Source organism: Mytilus trossulus, chromosome 10, assembly GCF_036588685.1.
Source record: "Mytilus trossulus isolate FHL-02 chromosome 10, PNRI_Mtr1.1.1.hap1, whole genome shotgun sequence".
Classification (NCBI taxonomy): domain Eukaryota; kingdom Metazoa; phylum Mollusca; class Bivalvia; order Mytilida; family Mytilidae; genus Mytilus; species Mytilus trossulus.
The window spans coordinates 51,294,546-51,315,877 of record NC_086382.1 but is presented as its reverse complement, the minus strand read 5'-3'; the positions used below and the strand labels follow the sequence as shown (position 1 = coordinate 51,315,877).

The 21,332-nt window shown below is 35.6% G+C and overlaps 28 non-coding genes across 28 annotated transcripts; all 28 read left to right on the top strand.

Moving 5' to 3' along the window:
- Positions 1–213: 213 nt before the first annotated feature.
- Trnak-uuu (transfer RNA lysine (anticodon UUU)) lies at positions 214–286 on the top strand. Its single transcript has one exon. It is a non-coding gene; the product is annotated as a tRNA-Lys (tRNA).
- Positions 287–654: 368 nt separating this feature from the next.
- On the top strand, positions 655–727 carry Trnak-uuu (transfer RNA lysine (anticodon UUU)). The gene has a single exon. It is a non-coding gene; the product is annotated as a tRNA-Lys (tRNA).
- A 991-nt stretch (positions 728–1,718) lies between these two features.
- Positions 1,719–1,791, top strand: Trnak-uuu (transfer RNA lysine (anticodon UUU)). Its single transcript has one exon. It is a non-coding gene; the product is annotated as a tRNA-Lys (tRNA).
- Positions 1,792–2,159: 368 nt separating this feature from the next.
- On the top strand, positions 2,160–2,232 carry Trnak-uuu (transfer RNA lysine (anticodon UUU)). Its single transcript has one exon. It is a non-coding gene; the product is annotated as a tRNA-Lys (tRNA).
- Positions 2,233–3,223: 991 nt separating this feature from the next.
- Trnak-uuu (transfer RNA lysine (anticodon UUU)) lies at positions 3,224–3,296 on the top strand. The gene has a single exon. It is a non-coding gene; the product is annotated as a tRNA-Lys (tRNA).
- A 368-nt stretch (positions 3,297–3,664) lies between these two features.
- Trnak-uuu (transfer RNA lysine (anticodon UUU)) lies at positions 3,665–3,737 on the top strand. The gene has a single exon. It is a non-coding gene; the product is annotated as a tRNA-Lys (tRNA).
- Positions 3,738–4,728: 991 nt separating this feature from the next.
- Trnak-uuu (transfer RNA lysine (anticodon UUU)) lies at positions 4,729–4,801 on the top strand. The gene has a single exon. It is a non-coding gene; the product is annotated as a tRNA-Lys (tRNA).
- Positions 4,802–5,169: 368 nt separating this feature from the next.
- Trnak-uuu (transfer RNA lysine (anticodon UUU)) lies at positions 5,170–5,242 on the top strand. The gene has a single exon. It is a non-coding gene; the product is annotated as a tRNA-Lys (tRNA).
- A 991-nt stretch (positions 5,243–6,233) lies between these two features.
- Trnak-uuu (transfer RNA lysine (anticodon UUU)) lies at positions 6,234–6,306 on the top strand. Its single transcript has one exon. It is a non-coding gene; the product is annotated as a tRNA-Lys (tRNA).
- A 368-nt stretch (positions 6,307–6,674) lies between these two features.
- Trnak-uuu (transfer RNA lysine (anticodon UUU)) lies at positions 6,675–6,747 on the top strand. The gene has a single exon. It is a non-coding gene; the product is annotated as a tRNA-Lys (tRNA).
- Positions 6,748–7,738: 991 nt separating this feature from the next.
- Positions 7,739–7,811, top strand: Trnak-uuu (transfer RNA lysine (anticodon UUU)). The gene has a single exon. It is a non-coding gene; the product is annotated as a tRNA-Lys (tRNA).
- A 368-nt stretch (positions 7,812–8,179) lies between these two features.
- Trnak-uuu (transfer RNA lysine (anticodon UUU)) lies at positions 8,180–8,252 on the top strand. The gene has a single exon. It is a non-coding gene; the product is annotated as a tRNA-Lys (tRNA).
- Positions 8,253–9,243: 991 nt separating this feature from the next.
- Positions 9,244–9,316, top strand: Trnak-uuu (transfer RNA lysine (anticodon UUU)). Its single transcript has one exon. It is a non-coding gene; the product is annotated as a tRNA-Lys (tRNA).
- A 368-nt stretch (positions 9,317–9,684) lies between these two features.
- Positions 9,685–9,757, top strand: Trnak-uuu (transfer RNA lysine (anticodon UUU)). The gene has a single exon. It is a non-coding gene; the product is annotated as a tRNA-Lys (tRNA).
- A 991-nt stretch (positions 9,758–10,748) lies between these two features.
- Positions 10,749–10,821, top strand: Trnak-uuu (transfer RNA lysine (anticodon UUU)). The gene has a single exon. It is a non-coding gene; the product is annotated as a tRNA-Lys (tRNA).
- A 368-nt stretch (positions 10,822–11,189) lies between these two features.
- Trnak-uuu (transfer RNA lysine (anticodon UUU)) lies at positions 11,190–11,262 on the top strand. The gene has a single exon. It is a non-coding gene; the product is annotated as a tRNA-Lys (tRNA).
- A 991-nt stretch (positions 11,263–12,253) lies between these two features.
- On the top strand, positions 12,254–12,326 carry Trnak-uuu (transfer RNA lysine (anticodon UUU)). Its single transcript has one exon. It is a non-coding gene; the product is annotated as a tRNA-Lys (tRNA).
- A 368-nt stretch (positions 12,327–12,694) lies between these two features.
- Trnak-uuu (transfer RNA lysine (anticodon UUU)) lies at positions 12,695–12,767 on the top strand. The gene has a single exon. It is a non-coding gene; the product is annotated as a tRNA-Lys (tRNA).
- A 991-nt stretch (positions 12,768–13,758) lies between these two features.
- On the top strand, positions 13,759–13,831 carry Trnak-uuu (transfer RNA lysine (anticodon UUU)). The gene has a single exon. It is a non-coding gene; the product is annotated as a tRNA-Lys (tRNA).
- A 368-nt stretch (positions 13,832–14,199) lies between these two features.
- Positions 14,200–14,272, top strand: Trnak-uuu (transfer RNA lysine (anticodon UUU)). The gene has a single exon. It is a non-coding gene; the product is annotated as a tRNA-Lys (tRNA).
- A 991-nt stretch (positions 14,273–15,263) lies between these two features.
- On the top strand, positions 15,264–15,336 carry Trnak-uuu (transfer RNA lysine (anticodon UUU)). The gene has a single exon. It is a non-coding gene; the product is annotated as a tRNA-Lys (tRNA).
- Positions 15,337–15,704: 368 nt separating this feature from the next.
- On the top strand, positions 15,705–15,777 carry Trnak-uuu (transfer RNA lysine (anticodon UUU)). Its single transcript has one exon. It is a non-coding gene; the product is annotated as a tRNA-Lys (tRNA).
- A 991-nt stretch (positions 15,778–16,768) lies between these two features.
- Positions 16,769–16,841, top strand: Trnak-uuu (transfer RNA lysine (anticodon UUU)). The gene has a single exon. It is a non-coding gene; the product is annotated as a tRNA-Lys (tRNA).
- A 368-nt stretch (positions 16,842–17,209) lies between these two features.
- Trnak-uuu (transfer RNA lysine (anticodon UUU)) lies at positions 17,210–17,282 on the top strand. The gene has a single exon. It is a non-coding gene; the product is annotated as a tRNA-Lys (tRNA).
- A 991-nt stretch (positions 17,283–18,273) lies between these two features.
- Positions 18,274–18,346, top strand: Trnak-uuu (transfer RNA lysine (anticodon UUU)). Its single transcript has one exon. It is a non-coding gene; the product is annotated as a tRNA-Lys (tRNA).
- A 368-nt stretch (positions 18,347–18,714) lies between these two features.
- Positions 18,715–18,787, top strand: Trnak-uuu (transfer RNA lysine (anticodon UUU)). The gene has a single exon. It is a non-coding gene; the product is annotated as a tRNA-Lys (tRNA).
- A 991-nt stretch (positions 18,788–19,778) lies between these two features.
- Positions 19,779–19,851, top strand: Trnak-uuu (transfer RNA lysine (anticodon UUU)). The gene has a single exon. It is a non-coding gene; the product is annotated as a tRNA-Lys (tRNA).
- A 368-nt stretch (positions 19,852–20,219) lies between these two features.
- Trnak-uuu (transfer RNA lysine (anticodon UUU)) lies at positions 20,220–20,292 on the top strand. The gene has a single exon. It is a non-coding gene; the product is annotated as a tRNA-Lys (tRNA).
- Positions 20,293–21,332: the final 1,040 nt, after the last annotated feature.

Here is a 21,332-nt window from a genome sequence, read left to right as displayed (position 1 = left end):
CAATTTCGGGATTTCCTTGTGTGAGAAGTCTATATCATAAAGCAAATTGAGAGCAGAACAGTTGTAAATAAGTTGATCTGTCTTAAAATTTCTATAAATTTGAAATGACTCTGTTAACGAAGTTGTACCGTACATTATATATATGCTTACCGTACATTATCTATATGCTAAATGAAAGGTATAAACTATATTGTTTTCTCAACAATATCGTCAGCCTGCGTAGCTCAGTCGGTAGAGCATCAGACTTTTAATCTGAGGGTCTAGGGTTCGAGTCCCTACGTGGGCGATTGTAATTTTTGCTCCTTTGAGGTGGATTGATATCGTTTCTGTTCTAGACATCATTTGTTTATACATGTTATAGGTGTGATCCCTATACCTAAGTTTGAACGACTCTACAATGTCGTCTGATTGCAATTTTATTAGCAGCTGACGATGGACACAGCTGCATGGTATTTATATAGAAAAGCATCGATCATAAGTTTTGATTTTCTTTTAATTTCGATGCAAACGGGTCAAATAATACAATAGAAACGTATTAAGTAGACTTGTAAAATAAATCTGGTCTTTTATATCAACTATTCTGTGGTATAACAAAAAGTTTTGAGAGAAACTGTTAATTATAAATGTGCAAAATTTGGGAGTGTTCTCTAAGTAGCCTGCGTAGCTCAGTCGGTAGAGCATCAGACTTTTAATCTGAGGGTCTAGGGTTCGAGTCCCTACGTGGGCGGCTGAATTTTTGGCAAACTTTATTGTTATAGTACTATGTGTTCTTGTTATGGATAGGTTCGAAAACAAGTTTTGCTTGCAAAACATGAAAAACGTCAAAGTAAACGACAACATGATCTCCACCGCCTCTTTCCGTGACGAAAGATAGGTTTATATAATATGTGGACTGATATATCATCAATATGAGCATTTATTTTCGAACGTTCGAATAGGTATTCATGATTCTTTATCTGGTTTGTTTAAACTTTTGTTGATTAATGAGTAGCACATGTATATTATAGCTGCATAAATGACTACTTTGAGGATTCAAACGTTTACATATTGAGGGATTTCACCAACTTATTACATACATGTGATATTTTTCATACTGAATTAGTTGATTTTTCAGGATAGAGTCATAGTTTTACGATCAACTTTATTTTGACTGTAATTTCGTTTGTCATCATTTCCTGACAGTCGCCTGAAAAAAGATTTTCGTCAATGAGAAAAAATAATTAGCAGAGCGTGGTTTCGATCCACGGACCTCTGGGTTATGGGCCCAGCACGCTTCCACTGCGCCACTCTGCTCATGAGATACAGTTATGACTTTTAACTATATAGAGTGCAACCAATCACACGCGTTGCATCAGAAAACGATATTCCCGCTAAAAAGCAAATTCTTCAAGACTTTTTTCACTAACGTTATGTTCTTGACCCGCATTTTGACTAAGAGAAATTTGATTTAGTGTTCTTAATTCGTTTCAGGCCAGGCAAACCTACGTTTCCCAGAATAATAATAGCAATTTCGGGATTTCCTTGTGTGAGAAGTCTATATCATAAAGCAAATTGAGAGCAGAACAGTTGTAAATAAGTTGATCTGTCTTAAAATTTCTATAAATTTGAAATGACTCTGTTAACGAAGTTGTACCGTACATTATATATATGCTTACCGTACATTATCTATATGCTAAATGAAAGGTATAAACTATATTGTTTTCTCAACAATATCGTCAGCCTGCGTAGCTCAGTCGGTAGAGCATCAGACTTTTAATCTGAGGGTCTAGGGTTCGAGTCCCTACGTGGGCGATTGTAATTTTTGCTCCTTTGAGGTGGATTGATATCGTTTCTGTTCTAGACATCATTTGTTTATACATGTTATAGGTGTGATCCCTATACCTAAGTTTGAACGACTCTACAATGTCGTCTGATTGCAATTTTATTAGCAGCTGACGATGGACACAGCTGCATGGTATTTATATAGAAAAGCATCGATCATAAGTTTTGATTTTCTTTTAATTTCGATGCAAACGGGTCAAATAATACAATAGAAACGTATTAAGTAGACTTGTAAAATAAATCTGGTCTTTTATATCAACTATTCTGTGGTATAACAAAAAGTTTTGAGAGAAACTGTTAATTATAAATGTGCAAAATTTGGGAGTGTTCTCTAAGTAGCCTGCGTAGCTCAGTCGGTAGAGCATCAGACTTTTAATCTGAGGGTCTAGGGTTCGAGTCCCTACGTGGGCGGCTGAATTTTTGGCAAACTTTATTGTTATAGTACTATGTGTTCTTGTTATGGATAGGTTCGAAAACAAGTTTTGCTTGCAAAACATGAAAAACGTCAAAGTAAACGACAACATGATCTCCACCGCCTCTTTCCGTGACGAAAGATAGGTTTATATAATATGTGGACTGATATATCATCAATATGAGCATTTATTTTCGAACGTTCGAATAGGTATTCATGATTCTTTATCTGGTTTGTTTAAACTTTTGTTGATTAATGAGTAGCACATGTATATTATAGCTGCATAAATGACTACTTTGAGGATTCAAACGTTTACATATTGAGGGATTTCACCAACTTATTACATACATGTGATATTTTTCATACTGAATTAGTTGATTTTTCAGGATAGAGTCATAGTTTTACGATCAACTTTATTTTGACTGTAATTTCGTTTGTCATCATTTCCTGACAGTCGCCTGAAAAAAGATTTTCGTCAATGAGAAAAAATAATTAGCAGAGCGTGGTTTCGATCCACGGACCTCTGGGTTATGGGCCCAGCACGCTTCCACTGCGCCACTCTGCTCATGAGATACAGTTATGACTTTTAACTATATAGAGTGCAACCAATCACACGCGTTGCATCAGAAAACGATATTCCCGCTAAAAAGCAAATTCTTCAAGACTTTTTTCACTAACGTTATGTTCTTGACCCGCATTTTGACTAAGAGAAATTTGATTTAGTGTTCTTAATTCGTTTCAGGCCAGGCAAACCTACGTTTCCCAGAATAATAATAGCAATTTCGGGATTTCCTTGTGTGAGAAGTCTATATCATAAAGCAAATTGAGAGCAGAACAGTTGTAAATAAGTTGATCTGTCTTAAAATTTCTATAAATTTGAAATGACTCTGTTAACGAAGTTGTACCGTACATTATATATATGCTTACCGTACATTATCTATATGCTAAATGAAAGGTATAAACTATATTGTTTTCTCAACAATATCGTCAGCCTGCGTAGCTCAGTCGGTAGAGCATCAGACTTTTAATCTGAGGGTCTAGGGTTCGAGTCCCTACGTGGGCGATTGTAATTTTTGCTCCTTTGAGGTGGATTGATATCGTTTCTGTTCTAGACATCATTTGTTTATACATGTTATAGGTGTGATCCCTATACCTAAGTTTGAACGACTCTACAATGTCGTCTGATTGCAATTTTATTAGCAGCTGACGATGGACACAGCTGCATGGTATTTATATAGAAAAGCATCGATCATAAGTTTTGATTTTCTTTTAATTTCGATGCAAACGGGTCAAATAATACAATAGAAACGTATTAAGTAGACTTGTAAAATAAATCTGGTCTTTTATATCAACTATTCTGTGGTATAACAAAAAGTTTTGAGAGAAACTGTTAATTATAAATGTGCAAAATTTGGGAGTGTTCTCTAAGTAGCCTGCGTAGCTCAGTCGGTAGAGCATCAGACTTTTAATCTGAGGGTCTAGGGTTCGAGTCCCTACGTGGGCGGCTGAATTTTTGGCAAACTTTATTGTTATAGTACTATGTGTTCTTGTTATGGATAGGTTCGAAAACAAGTTTTGCTTGCAAAACATGAAAAACGTCAAAGTAAACGACAACATGATCTCCACCGCCTCTTTCCGTGACGAAAGATAGGTTTATATAATATGTGGACTGATATATCATCAATATGAGCATTTATTTTCGAACGTTCGAATAGGTATTCATGATTCTTTATCTGGTTTGTTTAAACTTTTGTTGATTAATGAGTAGCACATGTATATTATAGCTGCATAAATGACTACTTTGAGGATTCAAACGTTTACATATTGAGGGATTTCACCAACTTATTACATACATGTGATATTTTTCATACTGAATTAGTTGATTTTTCAGGATAGAGTCATAGTTTTACGATCAACTTTATTTTGACTGTAATTTCGTTTGTCATCATTTCCTGACAGTCGCCTGAAAAAAGATTTTCGTCAATGAGAAAAAATAATTAGCAGAGCGTGGTTTCGATCCACGGACCTCTGGGTTATGGGCCCAGCACGCTTCCACTGCGCCACTCTGCTCATGAGATACAGTTATGACTTTTAACTATATAGAGTGCAACCAATCACACGCGTTGCATCAGAAAACGATATTCCCGCTAAAAAGCAAATTCTTCAAGACTTTTTTCACTAACGTTATGTTCTTGACCCGCATTTTGACTAAGAGAAATTTGATTTAGTGTTCTTAATTCGTTTCAGGCCAGGCAAACCTACGTTTCCCAGAATAATAATAGCAATTTCGGGATTTCCTTGTGTGAGAAGTCTATATCATAAAGCAAATTGAGAGCAGAACAGTTGTAAATAAGTTGATCTGTCTTAAAATTTCTATAAATTTGAAATGACTCTGTTAACGAAGTTGTACCGTACATTATATATATGCTTACCGTACATTATCTATATGCTAAATGAAAGGTATAAACTATATTGTTTTCTCAACAATATCGTCAGCCTGCGTAGCTCAGTCGGTAGAGCATCAGACTTTTAATCTGAGGGTCTAGGGTTCGAGTCCCTACGTGGGCGATTGTAATTTTTGCTCCTTTGAGGTGGATTGATATCGTTTCTGTTCTAGACATCATTTGTTTATACATGTTATAGGTGTGATCCCTATACCTAAGTTTGAACGACTCTACAATGTCGTCTGATTGCAATTTTATTAGCAGCTGACGATGGACACAGCTGCATGGTATTTATATAGAAAAGCATCGATCATAAGTTTTGATTTTCTTTTAATTTCGATGCAAACGGGTCAAATAATACAATAGAAACGTATTAAGTAGACTTGTAAAATAAATCTGGTCTTTTATATCAACTATTCTGTGGTATAACAAAAAGTTTTGAGAGAAACTGTTAATTATAAATGTGCAAAATTTGGGAGTGTTCTCTAAGTAGCCTGCGTAGCTCAGTCGGTAGAGCATCAGACTTTTAATCTGAGGGTCTAGGGTTCGAGTCCCTACGTGGGCGGCTGAATTTTTGGCAAACTTTATTGTTATAGTACTATGTGTTCTTGTTATGGATAGGTTCGAAAACAAGTTTTGCTTGCAAAACATGAAAAACGTCAAAGTAAACGACAACATGATCTCCACCGCCTCTTTCCGTGACGAAAGATAGGTTTATATAATATGTGGACTGATATATCATCAATATGAGCATTTATTTTCGAACGTTCGAATAGGTATTCATGATTCTTTATCTGGTTTGTTTAAACTTTTGTTGATTAATGAGTAGCACATGTATATTATAGCTGCATAAATGACTACTTTGAGGATTCAAACGTTTACATATTGAGGGATTTCACCAACTTATTACATACATGTGATATTTTTCATACTGAATTAGTTGATTTTTCAGGATAGAGTCATAGTTTTACGATCAACTTTATTTTGACTGTAATTTCGTTTGTCATCATTTCCTGACAGTCGCCTGAAAAAAGATTTTCGTCAATGAGAAAAAATAATTAGCAGAGCGTGGTTTCGATCCACGGACCTCTGGGTTATGGGCCCAGCACGCTTCCACTGCGCCACTCTGCTCATGAGATACAGTTATGACTTTTAACTATATAGAGTGCAACCAATCACACGCGTTGCATCAGAAAACGATATTCCCGCTAAAAAGCAAATTCTTCAAGACTTTTTTCACTAACGTTATGTTCTTGACCCGCATTTTGACTAAGAGAAATTTGATTTAGTGTTCTTAATTCGTTTCAGGCCAGGCAAACCTACGTTTCCCAGAATAATAATAGCAATTTCGGGATTTCCTTGTGTGAGAAGTCTATATCATAAAGCAAATTGAGAGCAGAACAGTTGTAAATAAGTTGATCTGTCTTAAAATTTCTATAAATTTGAAATGACTCTGTTAACGAAGTTGTACCGTACATTATATATATGCTTACCGTACATTATCTATATGCTAAATGAAAGGTATAAACTATATTGTTTTCTCAACAATATCGTCAGCCTGCGTAGCTCAGTCGGTAGAGCATCAGACTTTTAATCTGAGGGTCTAGGGTTCGAGTCCCTACGTGGGCGATTGTAATTTTTGCTCCTTTGAGGTGGATTGATATCGTTTCTGTTCTAGACATCATTTGTTTATACATGTTATAGGTGTGATCCCTATACCTAAGTTTGAACGACTCTACAATGTCGTCTGATTGCAATTTTATTAGCAGCTGACGATGGACACAGCTGCATGGTATTTATATAGAAAAGCATCGATCATAAGTTTTGATTTTCTTTTAATTTCGATGCAAACGGGTCAAATAATACAATAGAAACGTATTAAGTAGACTTGTAAAATAAATCTGGTCTTTTATATCAACTATTCTGTGGTATAACAAAAAGTTTTGAGAGAAACTGTTAATTATAAATGTGCAAAATTTGGGAGTGTTCTCTAAGTAGCCTGCGTAGCTCAGTCGGTAGAGCATCAGACTTTTAATCTGAGGGTCTAGGGTTCGAGTCCCTACGTGGGCGGCTGAATTTTTGGCAAACTTTATTGTTATAGTACTATGTGTTCTTGTTATGGATAGGTTCGAAAACAAGTTTTGCTTGCAAAACATGAAAAACGTCAAAGTAAACGACAACATGATCTCCACCGCCTCTTTCCGTGACGAAAGATAGGTTTATATAATATGTGGACTGATATATCATCAATATGAGCATTTATTTTCGAACGTTCGAATAGGTATTCATGATTCTTTATCTGGTTTGTTTAAACTTTTGTTGATTAATGAGTAGCACATGTATATTATAGCTGCATAAATGACTACTTTGAGGATTCAAACGTGTACATATTGAGGGATTTCACCAACTTATTACATACATGTGATATTTTTCATACTGAATTAGTTGATTTTTCAGGATAGAGTCATAGTTTTACGATCAACTTTATTTTGACTGTAATTTCGTTTGTCATCATTTCCTGACAGTCGCCTGAAAAAAGATTTTCGTCAATGAGAAAAAATAATTAGCAGAGCGTGGTTTCGATCCACGGACCTCTGGGTTATGGGCCCAGCACGCTTCCACTGCGCCACTCTGCTCATGAGATACAGTTATGACTTTTAACTATATAGAGTGCAACCAATCACACGCGTTGCATCAGAAAACGATATTCCCGCTAAAAAGCAAATTCTTCAAGACTTTTTTCACTAACGTTATGTTCTTGACCCGCATTTTGACTAAGAGAAATTTGATTTAGTGTTCTTAATTCGTTTCAGGCCAGGCAAACCTACGTTTCCCAGAATAATAATAGCAATTTCGGGATTTCCTTGTGTGAGAAGTCTATATCATAAAGCAAATTGAGAGCAGAACAGTTGTAAATAAGTTGATCTGTCTTAAAATTTCTATAAATTTGAAATGACTCTGTTAACGAAGTTGTACCGTACATTATATATATGCTTACCGTACATTATCTATATGCTAAATGAAAGGTATAAACTATATTGTTTTCTCAACAATATCGTCAGCCTGCGTAGCTCAGTCGGTAGAGCATCAGACTTTTAATCTGAGGGTCTAGGGTTCGAGTCCCTACGTGGGCGATTGTAATTTTTGCTCCTTTGAGGTGGATTGATATCGTTTCTGTTCTAGACATCATTTGTTTATACATGTTATAGGTGTGATCCCTATACCTAAGTTTGAACGACTCTACAATGTCGTCTGATTGCAATTTTATTAGCAGCTGACGATGGACACAGCTGCATGGTATTTATATAGAAAAGCATCGATCATAAGTTTTGATTTTCTTTTAATTTCGATGCAAACGGGTCAAATAATACAATAGAAACGTATTAAGTAGACTTGTAAAATAAATCTGGTCTTTTATATCAACTATTCTGTGGTATAACAAAAAGTTTTGAGAGAAACTGTTAATTATAAATGTGCAAAATTTGGGAGTGTTCTCTAAGTAGCCTGCGTAGCTCAGTCGGTAGAGCATCAGACTTTTAATCTGAGGGTCTAGGGTTCGAGTCCCTACGTGGGCGGCTGAATTTTTGGCAAACTTTATTGTTATAGTACTATGTGTTCTTGTTATGGATAGGTTCGAAAACAAGTTTTGCTTGCAAAACATGAAAAACGTCAAAGTAAACGACAACATGATCTCCACCGCCTCTTTCCGTGACGAAAGATAGGTTTATATAATATGTGGACTGATATATCATCAATATGAGCATTTATTTTCGAACGTTCGAATAGGTATTCATGATTCTTTATCTGGTTTGTTTAAACTTTTGTTGATTAATGAGTAGCACATGTATATTATAGCTGCATAAATGACTACTTTGAGGATTCAAACGTTTACATATTGAGGGATTTCACCAACTTATTACATACATGTGATATTTTTCATACTGAATTAGTTGATTTTTCAGGATAGAGTCATAGTTTTACGATCAACTTTATTTTGACTGTAATTTCGTTTGTCATCATTTCCTGACAGTCGCCTGAAAAAAGATTTTCGTCAATGAGAAAAAATAATTAGCAGAGCGTGGTTTCGATCCACGGACCTCTGGGTTATGGGCCCAGCACGCTTCCACTGCGCCACTCTGCTCATGAGATACAGTTATGACTTTTAACTATATAGAGTGCAACCAATCACACGCGTTGCATCAGAAAACGATATTCCCGCTAAAAAGCAAATTCTTCAAGACTTTTTTCACTAACGTTATGTTCTTGACCCGCATTTTGACTAAGAGAAATTTGATTTAGTGTTCTTAATTCGTTTCAGGCCAGGCAAACCTACGTTTCCCAGAATAATAATAGCAATTTCGGGATTTCCTTGTGTGAGAAGTCTATATCATAAAGCAAATTGAGAGCAGAACAGTTGTAAATAAGTTGATCTGTCTTAAAATTTCTATAAATTTGAAATGACTCTGTTAACGAAGTTGTACCGTACATTATATATATGCTTACCGTACATTATCTATATGCTAAATGAAAGGTATAAACTATATTGTTTTCTCAACAATATCGTCAGCCTGCGTAGCTCAGTCGGTAGAGCATCAGACTTTTAATCTGAGGGTCTAGGGTTCGAGTCCCTACGTGGGCGATTGTAATTTTTGCTCCTTTGAGGTGGATTGATATCGTTTCTGTTCTAGACATCATTTGTTTATACATGTTATAGGTGTGATCCCTATACCTAAGTTTGAACGACTCTACAATGTCGTCTGATTGCAATTTTATTAGCAGCTGACGATGGACACAGCTGCATGGTATTTATATAGAAAAGCATCGATCATAAGTTTTGATTTTCTTTTAATTTCGATGCAAACGGGTCAAATAATACAATAGAAACGTATTAAGTAGACTTGTAAAATAAATCTGGTCTTTTATATCAACTATTCTGTGGTATAACAAAAAGTTTTGAGAGAAACTGTTAATTATAAATGTGCAAAATTTGGGAGTGTTCTCTAAGTAGCCTGCGTAGCTCAGTCGGTAGAGCATCAGACTTTTAATCTGAGGGTCTAGGGTTCGAGTCCCTACGTGGGCGGCTGAATTTTTGGCAAACTTTATTGTTATAGTACTATGTGTTCTTGTTATGGATAGGTTCGAAAACAAGTTTTGCTTGCAAAACATGAAAAACGTCAAAGTAAACGACAACATGATCTCCACCGCCTCTTTCCGTGACGAAAGATAGGTTTATATAATATGTGGACTGATATATCATCAATATGAGCATTTATTTTCGAACGTTCGAATAGGTATTCATGATTCTTTATCTGGTTTGTTTAAACTTTTGTTGATTAATGAGTAGCACATGTATATTATAGCTGCATAAATGACTACTTTGAGGATTCAAACGTTTACATATTGAGGGATTTCACCAACTTATTACATACATGTGATATTTTTCATACTGAATTAGTTGATTTTTCAGGATAGAGTCATAGTTTTACGATCAACTTTATTTTGACTGTAATTTCGTTTGTCATCATTTCCTGACAGTCGCCTGAAAAAAGATTTTCGTCAATGAGAAAAAATAATTAGCAGAGCGTGGTTTCGATCCACGGACCTCTGGGTTATGGGCCCAGCACGCTTCCACTGCGCCACTCTGCTCATGAGATACAGTTATGACTTTTAACTATATAGAGTGCAACCAATCACACGCGTTGCATCAGAAAACGATATTCCCGCTAAAAAGCAAATTCTTCAAGACTTTTTTCACTAACGTTATGTTCTTGACCCGCATTTTGACTAAGAGAAATTTGATTTAGTGTTCTTAATTCGTTTCAGGCCAGGCAAACCTACGTTTCCCAGAATAATAATAGCAATTTCGGGATTTCCTTGTGTGAGAAGTCTATATCATAAAGCAAATTGAGAGCAGAACAGTTGTAAATAAGTTGATCTGTCTTAAAATTTCTATAAATTTGAAATGACTCTGTTAACGAAGTTGTACCGTACATTATATATATGCTTACCGTACATTATCTATATGCTAAATGAAAGGTATAAACTATATTGTTTTCTCAACAATATCGTCAGCCTGCGTAGCTCAGTCGGTAGAGCATCAGACTTTTAATCTGAGGGTCTAGGGTTCGAGTCCCTACGTGGGCGATTGTAATTTTTGCTCCTTTGAGGTGGATTGATATCGTTTCTGTTCTAGACATCATTTGTTTATACATGTTATAGGTGTGATCCCTATACCTAAGTTTGAACGACTCTACAATGTCGTCTGATTGCAATTTTATTAGCAGCTGACGATGGACACAGCTGCATGGTATTTATATAGAAAAGCATCGATCATAAGTTTTGATTTTCTTTTAATTTCGATGCAAACGGGTCAAATAATACAATAGAAACGTATTAAGTAGACTTGTAAAATAAATCTGGTCTTTTATATCAACTATTCTGTGGTATAACAAAAAGTTTTGAGAGAAACTGTTAATTATAAATGTGCAAAATTTGGGAGTGTTCTCTAAGTAGCCTGCGTAGCTCAGTCGGTAGAGCATCAGACTTTTAATCTGAGGGTCTAGGGTTCGAGTCCCTACGCGGGCGGCTGAATTTTTGGCAAACTTTATTGTTATAGTACTATGTGTTCTTGTTATGGATAGGTTCGAAAACAAGTTTTGCTTGCAAAACATGAAAAACGTCAAAGTAAACGACAACATGATCTCCACCGCCTCTTTCCGTGACGAAAGATAGGTTTATATAATATGTGGACTGATATATCATCAATATGAGCATTTATTTTCGAACGTTCGAATAGGTATTCATGATTCTTTATCTGGTTTGTTTAAACTTTTGTTGATTAATGAGTAGCACATGTATATTATAGCTGCATAAATGACTACTTTGAGGATTCAAACGTTTACATATTGAGGGATTTCACCAACTTATTACATACATGTGATATTTTTCATACTGAATTAGTTGATTTTTCAGGATAGAGTCATAGTTTTACGATCAACTTTATTTTGACTGTAATTTCGTTTGTCATCATTTCCTGACAGTCGCCTGAAAAAAGATTTTCGTCAATGAGAAAAAATAATTAGCAGAGCGTGGTTTCGATCCACGGACCTCTGGGTTATGGGCCCAGCACGCTTCCACTGCGCCACTCTGCTCATGAGATACAGTTATGACTTTTAACTATATAGAGTGCAACCAATCACACGCGTTGCATCAGAAAACGATATTCCCGCTAAAAAGCAAATTCTTCAAGACTTTTTTCACTAACGTTATGTTCTTGACCCGCATTTTGACTAAGAGAAATTTGATTTAGTGTTCTTAATTCGTTTCAGGCCAGGCAAACCTACGTTTCCCAGAATAATAATAGCAATTTCGGGATTTCCTTGTGTGAGAAGTCTATATCATAAAGCAAATTGAGAGCAGAACAGTTGTAAATAAGTTGATCTGTCTTAAAATTTCTATAAATTTGAAATGACTCTGTTAACGAAGTTGTACCGTACATTATATATATGCTTACCGTACATTATCTATATGCTAAATGAAAGGTATAAACTATATTGTTTTCTCAACAATATCGTCAGCCTGCGTAGCTCAGTCGGTAGAGCATCAGACTTTTAATCTGAGGGTCTAGGGTTCGAGTCCCTACGTGGGCGATTGTAATTTTTGCTCCTTTGAGGTGGATTGATATCGTTTCTGTTCTAGACATCATTTGTTTATACATGTTATAGGTGTGATCCCTATACCTAAGTTTGAACGACTCTACAATGTCGTCTGATTGCAATTTTATTAGCAGCTGACGATGGACACAGCTGCATGGTATTTATATAGAAAAGCATCGATCATAAGTTTTGATTTTCTTTTAATTTCGATGCAAACGGGTCAAATAATACAATAGAAACGTATTAAGTAGACTTGTAAAATAAATCTGGTCTTTTATATCAACTATTCTGTGGTATAACAAAAAGTTTTGAGAGAAACTGTTAATTATAAATGTGCAAAATTTGGGAGTGTTCTCTAAGTAGCCTGCGTAGCTCAGTCGGTAGAGCATCAGACTTTTAATCTGAGGGTCTAGGGTTCGAGTCCCTACGTGGGCGGCTGAATTTTTGGCAAACTTTATTGTTATAGTACTATGTGTTCTTGTTATGGATAGGTTCGAAAACAAGTTTTGCTTGCAAAACATGAAAAACGTCAAAGTAAACGACAACATGATCTCCACCGCCTCTTTCCGTGACGAAAGATAGGTTTATATAATATGTGGACTGATATATCATCAATATGAGCATTTATTTTCGAACGTTCGAATAGGTATTCATGATTCTTTATCTGGTTTGTTTAAACTTTTGTTGATTAATGAGTAGCACATGTATATTATAGCTGCATAAATGACTACTTTGAGGATTCAAACGTTTACATATTGAGGGATTTCACCAACTTATTACATACATGTGATATTTTTCATACTGAATTAGTTGATTTTTCAGGATAGAGTCATAGTTTTACGATCAACTTTATTTTGACTGTAATTTCGTTTGTCATCATTTCCTGACAGTCGCCTGAAAAAAGATTTTCGTCAATGAGAAAAAATAATTAGCAGAGCGTGGTTTCGATCCACGGACCTCTGGGTTATGGGCCCAGCACGCTTCCACTGCGCCACTCTGCTCATGAGATACAGTTATGACTTTTAACTATATAGAGTGCAACCAATCACACGCGTTGCATCAGAAAACGATATTCCCGCTAAAAAGCAAATTCTTCAAGACTTTTTTCACTAACGTTATGTTCTTGACCCGCATTTTGACTAAGAGAAATTTGATTTAGTGTTCTTAATTCGTTTCAGGCCAGGCAAACCTACGTTTCCCAGAATAATAATAGCAATTTCGGGATTTCCTTGTGTGAGAAGTCTATATCATAAAGCAAATTGAGAGCAGAACAGTTGTAAATAAGTTGATCTGTCTTAAAATTTCTATAAATTTGAAATGACTCTGTTAACGAAGTTGTACCGTACATTATATATATGCTTACCGTACATTATCTATATGCTAAATGAAAGGTATAAACTATATTGTTTTCTCAACAATATCGTCAGCCTGCGTAGCTCAGTCGGTAGAGCATCAGACTTTTAATCTGAGGGTCTAGGGTTCGAGTCCCTACGTGGGCGATTGTAATTTTTGCTCCTTTGAGGTGGATTGATATCGTTTCTGTTCTAGACATCATTTGTTTATACATGTTATAGGTGTGATCCCTATACCTAAGTTTGAACGACTCTACAATGTCGTCTGATTGCAATTTTATTAGCAGCTGACGATGGACACAGCTGCATGGTATTTATATAGAAAAGCATCGATCATAAGTTTTGATTTTCTTTTAATTTCGATGCAAACGGGTCAAATAATACAATAGAAACGTATTAAGTAGACTTGTAAAATAAATCTGGTCTTTTATATCAACTATTCTGTGGTATAACAAAAAGTTTTGAGAGAAACTGTTAATTATAAATGTGCAAAATTTGGGAGTGTTCTCTAAGTAGCCTGCGTAGCTCAGTCGGTAGAGCATCAGACTTTTAATCTGAGGGTCTAGGGTTCGAGTCCCTACGTGGGCGGCTGAATTTTTGGCAAACTTTATTGTTATAGTACTATGTGTTCTTGTTATGGATAGGTTCGAAAACAAGTTTTGCTTGCAAAACATGAAAAACGTCAAAGTAAACGACAACATGATCTCCACCGCCTCTTTCCGTGACGAAAGATAGGTTTATATAATATGTGGACTGATATATCATCAATATGAGCATTTATTTTCGAACGTTCGAATAGGTATTCATGATTCTTTATCTGGTTTGTTTAAACTTTTGTTGATTAATGAGTAGCACATGTATATTATAGCTGCATAAATGACTACTTTGAGGATTCAAACGTTTACATATTGAGGGATTTCACCAACTTATTACATACATGTGATATTTTTCATACTGAATTAGTTGATTTTTCAGGATAGAGTCATAGTTTTACGATCAACTTTATTTTGACTGTAATTTCGTTTGTCATCATTTCCTGACAGTCGCCTGAAAAAAGATTTTCGTCAATGAGAAAAAATAATTAGCAGAGCGTGGTTTCGATCCACGGACCTCTGGGTTATGGGCCCAGCACGCTTCCACTGCGCCACTCTGCTCATGAGATACAGTTATGACTTTTAACTATATAGAGTGCAACCAATCACACGCGTTGCATCAGAAAACGATATTCCCGCTAAAAAGCAAATTCTTCAAGACTTTTTTCACTAACGTTATGTTCTTGACCCGCATTTTGACTAAGAGAAATTTGATTTAGTGTTCTTAATTCGTTTCAGGCCAGGCAAACCTACGTTTCCCAGAATAATAATAGCAATTTCGGGATTTCCTTGTGTGAGAAGTCTATATCATAAAGCAAATTGAGAGCAGAACAGTTGTAAATAAGTTGATCTGTCTTAAAATTTCTATAAATTTGAAATGACTCTGTTAACGAAGTTGTACCGTACATTATATATATGCTTACCGTACATTATCTATATGCTAAATGAAAGGTATAAACTATATTGTTTTCTCAACAATATCGTCAGCCTGCGTAGCTCAGTCGGTAGAGCATCAGACTTTTAATCTGAGGGTCTAGGGTTCGAGTCCCTACGTGGGCGATTGTAATTTTTGCTCCTTTGAGGTGGATTGATATCGTTTCTGTTCTAGACATCATTTGTTTATACATGTTATAGGTGTGATCCCTATACCTAAGTTTGAACGACTCTACAATGTCGTCTGATTGCAATTTTATTAGCAGCTGACGATGGACACAGCTGCATGGTATTTATATAGAAAAGCATCGATCATAAGTTTTGATTTTCTTTTAATTTCGATGCAAACGGGTCAAATAATACAATAGAAACGTATTAAGTAGACTTGTAAAATAAATCTGGTCTTTTATATCAACTATTCTGTGGTATAACAAAAAGTTTTGAGAGAAACTGTTAATTATAAATGTGCAAAATTTGGGAGTGTTCTCTAAGTAGCCTGCGTAGCTCAGTCGGTAGAGCATCAGACTTTTAATCTGAGGGTCTAGGGTTCGAGTCCCTACGTGGGCGGCTGAATTTTTGGCAAACTTTATTGTTATAGTACTATGTGTTCTTGTTATGGATAGGTTCGAAAACAAGTTTTGCTTGCAAAACATGAAAAACGTCAAAGTAAACGACAACATGATCTCCACCGCCTCTTTCCGTGACGAAAGATAGGTTTATATAATATGTGGACTGATATATCATCAATATGAGCATTTATTTTCGAACGTTCGAATAGGTATTCATGATTCTTTATCTGGTTTGTTTAAACTTTTGTTGATTAATGAGTAGCACATGTATATTATAGCTGCATAAATGACTACTTTGAGGATTCAAACGTTTACATATTGAGGGATTTCACCAACTTATTACATACATGTGATATTTTTCATACTGAATTAGTTGATTTTTCAGGATAGAGTCATAGTTTTACGATCAACTTTATTTTGACTGTAATTTCGTTTGTCATCATTTCCTGACAGTCGCCTGAAAAAAGATTTTCGTCAATGAGAAAAAATAATTAGCAGAGCGTGGTTTCGATCCACGGACCTCTGGGTTATGGGCCCAGCACGCTTCCACTGCGCCACTCTGCTCATGAGATACAGTTATGACTTTTAACTATATAGAGTGCAACCAATCACACGCGTTGCATCAGAAAACGATATTCCCGCTAAAAAGCAAATTCTTCAAGACTTTTTTCACTAACGTTATGTTCTTGACCCGCATTTTGACTAAGAGAAATTTGATTTAGTGTTCTTAATTCGTTTCAGGCCAGGCAAACCTACGTTTCCCAGAATAATAATAGCAATTTCGGGATTTCCTTGTGTGAGAAGTCTATATCATAAAGCAAATTGAGAGCAGAACAGTTGTAAATAAGTTGATCTGTCTTAAAATTTCTATAAATTTGAAATGACTCTGTTAACGAAGTTGTACCGTACATTATATATATGCTTACCGTACATTATCTATATGCTAAATGAAAGGTATAAACTATATTGTTTTCTCAACAATATCGTCAGCCTGCGTAGCTCAGTCGGTAGAGCATCAGACTTTTAATCTGAGGGTCTAGGGTTCGAGTCCCTACGTGGGCGATTGTAATTTTTGCTCCTTTGAGGTGGATTGATATCGTTTCTGTTCTAGACATCATTTGTTTATACATGTTATAGGTGTGATCCCTATACCTAAGTTTGAACGACTCTACAATGTCGTCTGATTGCAATTTTATTAGCAGCTGACGATGGACACAGCTGCATGGTATTTATATAGAAAAGCATCGATCATAAGTTTTGATTTTCTTTTAATTTCGATGCAAACGGGTCAAATAATACAATAGAAACGTATTAAGTAGACTTGTAAAATAAATCTGGTCTTTTATATCAACTATTCTGTGGTATAACAAAAAGTTTTGAGAGAAACTGTTAATTATAAATGTGCAAAATTTGGGAGTGTTCTCTAAGTAGCCTGCGTAGCTCAGTCGGTAGAGCATCAGACTTTTAATCTGAGGGTCTAGGGTTCGAGTCCCTACGTGGGCGGCTGAATTTTTGGCAAACTTTATTGTTATAGTACTATGTGTTCTTGTTATGGATAGGTTCGAAAACAAGTTTTGCTTGCAAAACATGAAAAACGTCAAAGTAAACGACAACATGATCTCCACCGCCTCTTTCCGTGACGAAAGATAGGTTTATATAATATGTGGACTGATATATCATCAATATGAGCATTTATTTTCGAACGTTCGAATAGGTATTCATGATTCTTTATCTGGTTTGTTTAAACTTTTGTTGATTAATGAGTAGCACATGTATATTATAGCTGCATAAATGACTACTTTGAGGATTCAAACGTTTACATATTGAGGGATTTCACCAACTTATTACATACATGTGATATTTTTCATACTGAATTAGTTGATTTTTCAGGATAGAGTCATAGTTTTACGATCAACTTTATTTTGACTGTAATTTCGTTTGTCATCATTTCCTGACAGTCGCCTGAAAAAAGATTTTCGTCAATGAGAAAAAATAATTAGCAGAGCGTGGTTTCGATCCACGGACCTCTGGGTTATGGGCCCAGCACGCTTCCACTGCGCCACTCTGCTCATGAGATACAGTTATGACTTTTAACTATATAGAGTGCAACCAATCACACGCGTTGCATCAGAAAACGATATTCCCGCTAAAAAGCAAATTCTTCAAGACTTTTTTCACTAACGTTATGTTCTTGACCCGCATTTTGACTAAGAGAAATTTGATTTAGTGTTCTTAATTCGTTTCAGGCCAGGCAAACCTACGTTTCCCAGAATAATAATAGCAATTTCGGGATTTCCTTGTGTGAGAAGTCTATATCATAAAGCAAATTGAGAGCAGAACAGTTGTAAATAAGTTGATCTGTCTTAAAATTTCTATAAATTTGAAATGACTCTGTTAACGAAGTTGTACCGTACATTATATATATGCTTACCGTACATTATCTATATGCTAAATGAAAGGTATAAACTATATTGTTTTCTCAACAATATCGTCAGCCTGCGTAGCTCAGTCGGTAGAGCATCAGACTTTTAATCTGAGGGTCTAGGGTTCGAGTCCCTACGTGGGCGATTGTAATTTTTGCTCCTTTGAGGTGGATTGATATCGTTTCTGTTCTAGACATCATTTGTTTATACATGTTATAGGTGTGATCCCTATACCTAAGTTTGAACGACTCTACAATGTCGTCTGATTGCAATTTTATTAGCAGCTGACGATGGACACAGCTGCATGGTATTTATATAGAAAAGCATCGATCATAAGTTTTGATTTTCTTTTAATTTCGATGCAAACGGGTCAAATAATACAATAGAAACGTATTAAGTAGACTTGTAAAATAAATCTGGTCTTTTATATCAACTATTCTGTGGTATAACAAAAAGTTTTGAGAGAAACTGTTAATTATAAATGTGCAAAATTTGGGAGTGTTCTCTAAGTAGCCTGCGTAGCTCAGTCGGTAGAGCATCAGACTTTTAATCTGAGGGTCTAGGGTTCGAGTCCCTACGTGGGCGGCTGAATTTTTGGCAAACTTTATTGTTATAGTACTATGTGTTCTTGTTATGGATAGGTTCGAAAACAAGTTTTGCTTGCAAAACATGAAAAACGTCAAAGTAAACGACAACATGATCTCCACCGCCTCTTTCCGTGACGAAAGATAGGTTTATATAATATGTGGACTGATATATCATCAATATGAGCATTTATTTTCGAACGTTCGAATAGGTATTCATGATTCTTTATCTGGTTTGTTTAAACTTTTGTTGATTAATGAGTAGCACATGTATATTATAGCTGCATAAATGACTACTTTGAGGATTCAAACGTTTACATATTGAGGGATTTCACCAACTTATTACATACATGTGATATTTTTCATACTGAATTAGTTGATTTTTCAGGATAGAGTCATAGTTTTACGATCAACTTTATTTTGACTGTAATTTCGTTTGTCATCATTTCCTGACAGTCGCCTGAAAAAAGATTTTCGTCAATGAGAAAAAATAATTAGCAGAGCGTGGTTTCGATCCACGGACCTCTGGGTTATGGGCCCAGCACGCTTCCACTGCGCCACTCTGCTCATGAGATACAGTTATGACTTTTAACTATATAGAGTGCAACCAATCACACGCGTTGCATCAGAAAACGATATTCCCGCTAAAAAGCAAATTCTTCAAGACTTTTTTCACTAACGTTATGTTCTTGACCCGCATTTTGACTAAGAGAAATTTGATTTAGTGTTCTTAATTCGTTTCAGGCCAGGCAAACCTACGTTTCCCAGAATAATAATAGCAATTTCGGGATTTCCTTGTGTGAGAAGTCTATATCATAAAGCAAATTGAGAGCAGAACAGTTGTAAATAAGTTGATCTGTCTTAAAATTTCTATAAATTTGAAATGACTCTGTTAACGAAGTTGTACCGTACATTATATATATGCTTACCGTACATTATCTATATGCTAAATGAAAGGTATAAACTATATTGTTTTCTCAACAATATCGTCAGCCTGCGTAGCTCAGTCGGTAGAGCATCAGACTTTTAATCTGAGGGTCTAGGGTTCGAGTCCCTACGTGGGCGATTGTAATTTTTGCTCCTTTGAGGTGGATTGATATCGTTTCTGTTCTAGACATCATTTGTTTATACATGTTATAGGTGTGATCCCTATACCTAAGTTTGAACGACTCTACAATGTCGTCTGATTGCAATTTTATTAGCAGCTGACGATGGACACAGCTGCATGGTATTTATATAGAAAAGCATCGATCATAAGTTTTGATTTTCTTTTAATTTCGATGCAAACGGGTCAAATAATACAATAGAAACGTATTAAGTAGACTTGTAAAATAAATCTGGTCTTTTATATCAACTATTCTGTGGTATAACAAAAAGTTTTGAGAGAAACTGTTAATTATAAATGTGCAAAATTTGGGAGTGTTCTCTAAGTAGCCTGCGTAGCTCAGTCGGTAGAGCATCAGACTTTTAATCTGAGGGTCTAGGGTTCGAGTCCCTACGTGGGCGGCTGAATTTTTGGCAAACTTTATTGTTATAGTACTATGTGTTCTTGTTATGGATAGGTTCGAAAACAAGTTTTGCTTGCAAAACATGAAAAACGTCAAAGTAAACGACAACATGATCTCCACCGCCTCTTTCCGTGACGAAAGATAGGTTTATATAATATGTGGACTGATATATCATCAATATGAGCATTTATTTTCGAACGTTCGAATAGGTATTCATGATTCTTTATCTGGTTTGTTTAAACTTTTGTTGATTAATGAGTAGCACATGTATATTATAGCTGCATAAATGACTACTTTGAGGATTCAAACGTTTACATATTGAGGGATTTCACCAACTTATTACATACATGTGATATTTTTCATACTGAATTAGTTGATTTTTCAGGATAGAGTCATAGTTTTACGATCAACTTTATTTTGACTGTAATTTCGTTTGTCATCATTTCCTGACAGTCGCCTGAAAAAAGATTTTCGTCAATGAGAAAAAATAATTAGCAGAGCGTGGTTTCGATCCACGGACCTCTGGGTTATGGGCCCAGCACGCTTCCACTGCGCCACTCTGCTCATGAGATACAGTTATGACTTTTAACTATATAGAGTGCAACCAATCACACGCGTTGCATCAGAAAACGATATTCCCGCTAAAAAGCAAATTCTTCAAGACTTTTTTCACTAACGTTATGTTCTTGACCCGCATTTTGACTAAGAGAAATTTGATTTAGTGTTCTTAATTCGTTTCAGGCCAGGCAAACCTACGTTTCCCAGAATAATAATAGCAATTTCGGGATTTCCTTGTGTGAGAAGTCTATATCATAAAGCAAATTGAGAGCAGAACAGTTGTAAATAAGTTGATCTGTCTTAAAATTTCTATAAATTTGAAATGACTCTGTTAACGAAGTTGTACCGTACATTATATATATGCTTACCGTACATTATCTATATGCTAAATGAAAGGTATAAACTATTGTTTTCTCAACAATATCGTCAGCCTGCGTAGCTCAGTCGGTAGAGCATCAGACTTTTAATCTGAGGGTCTAG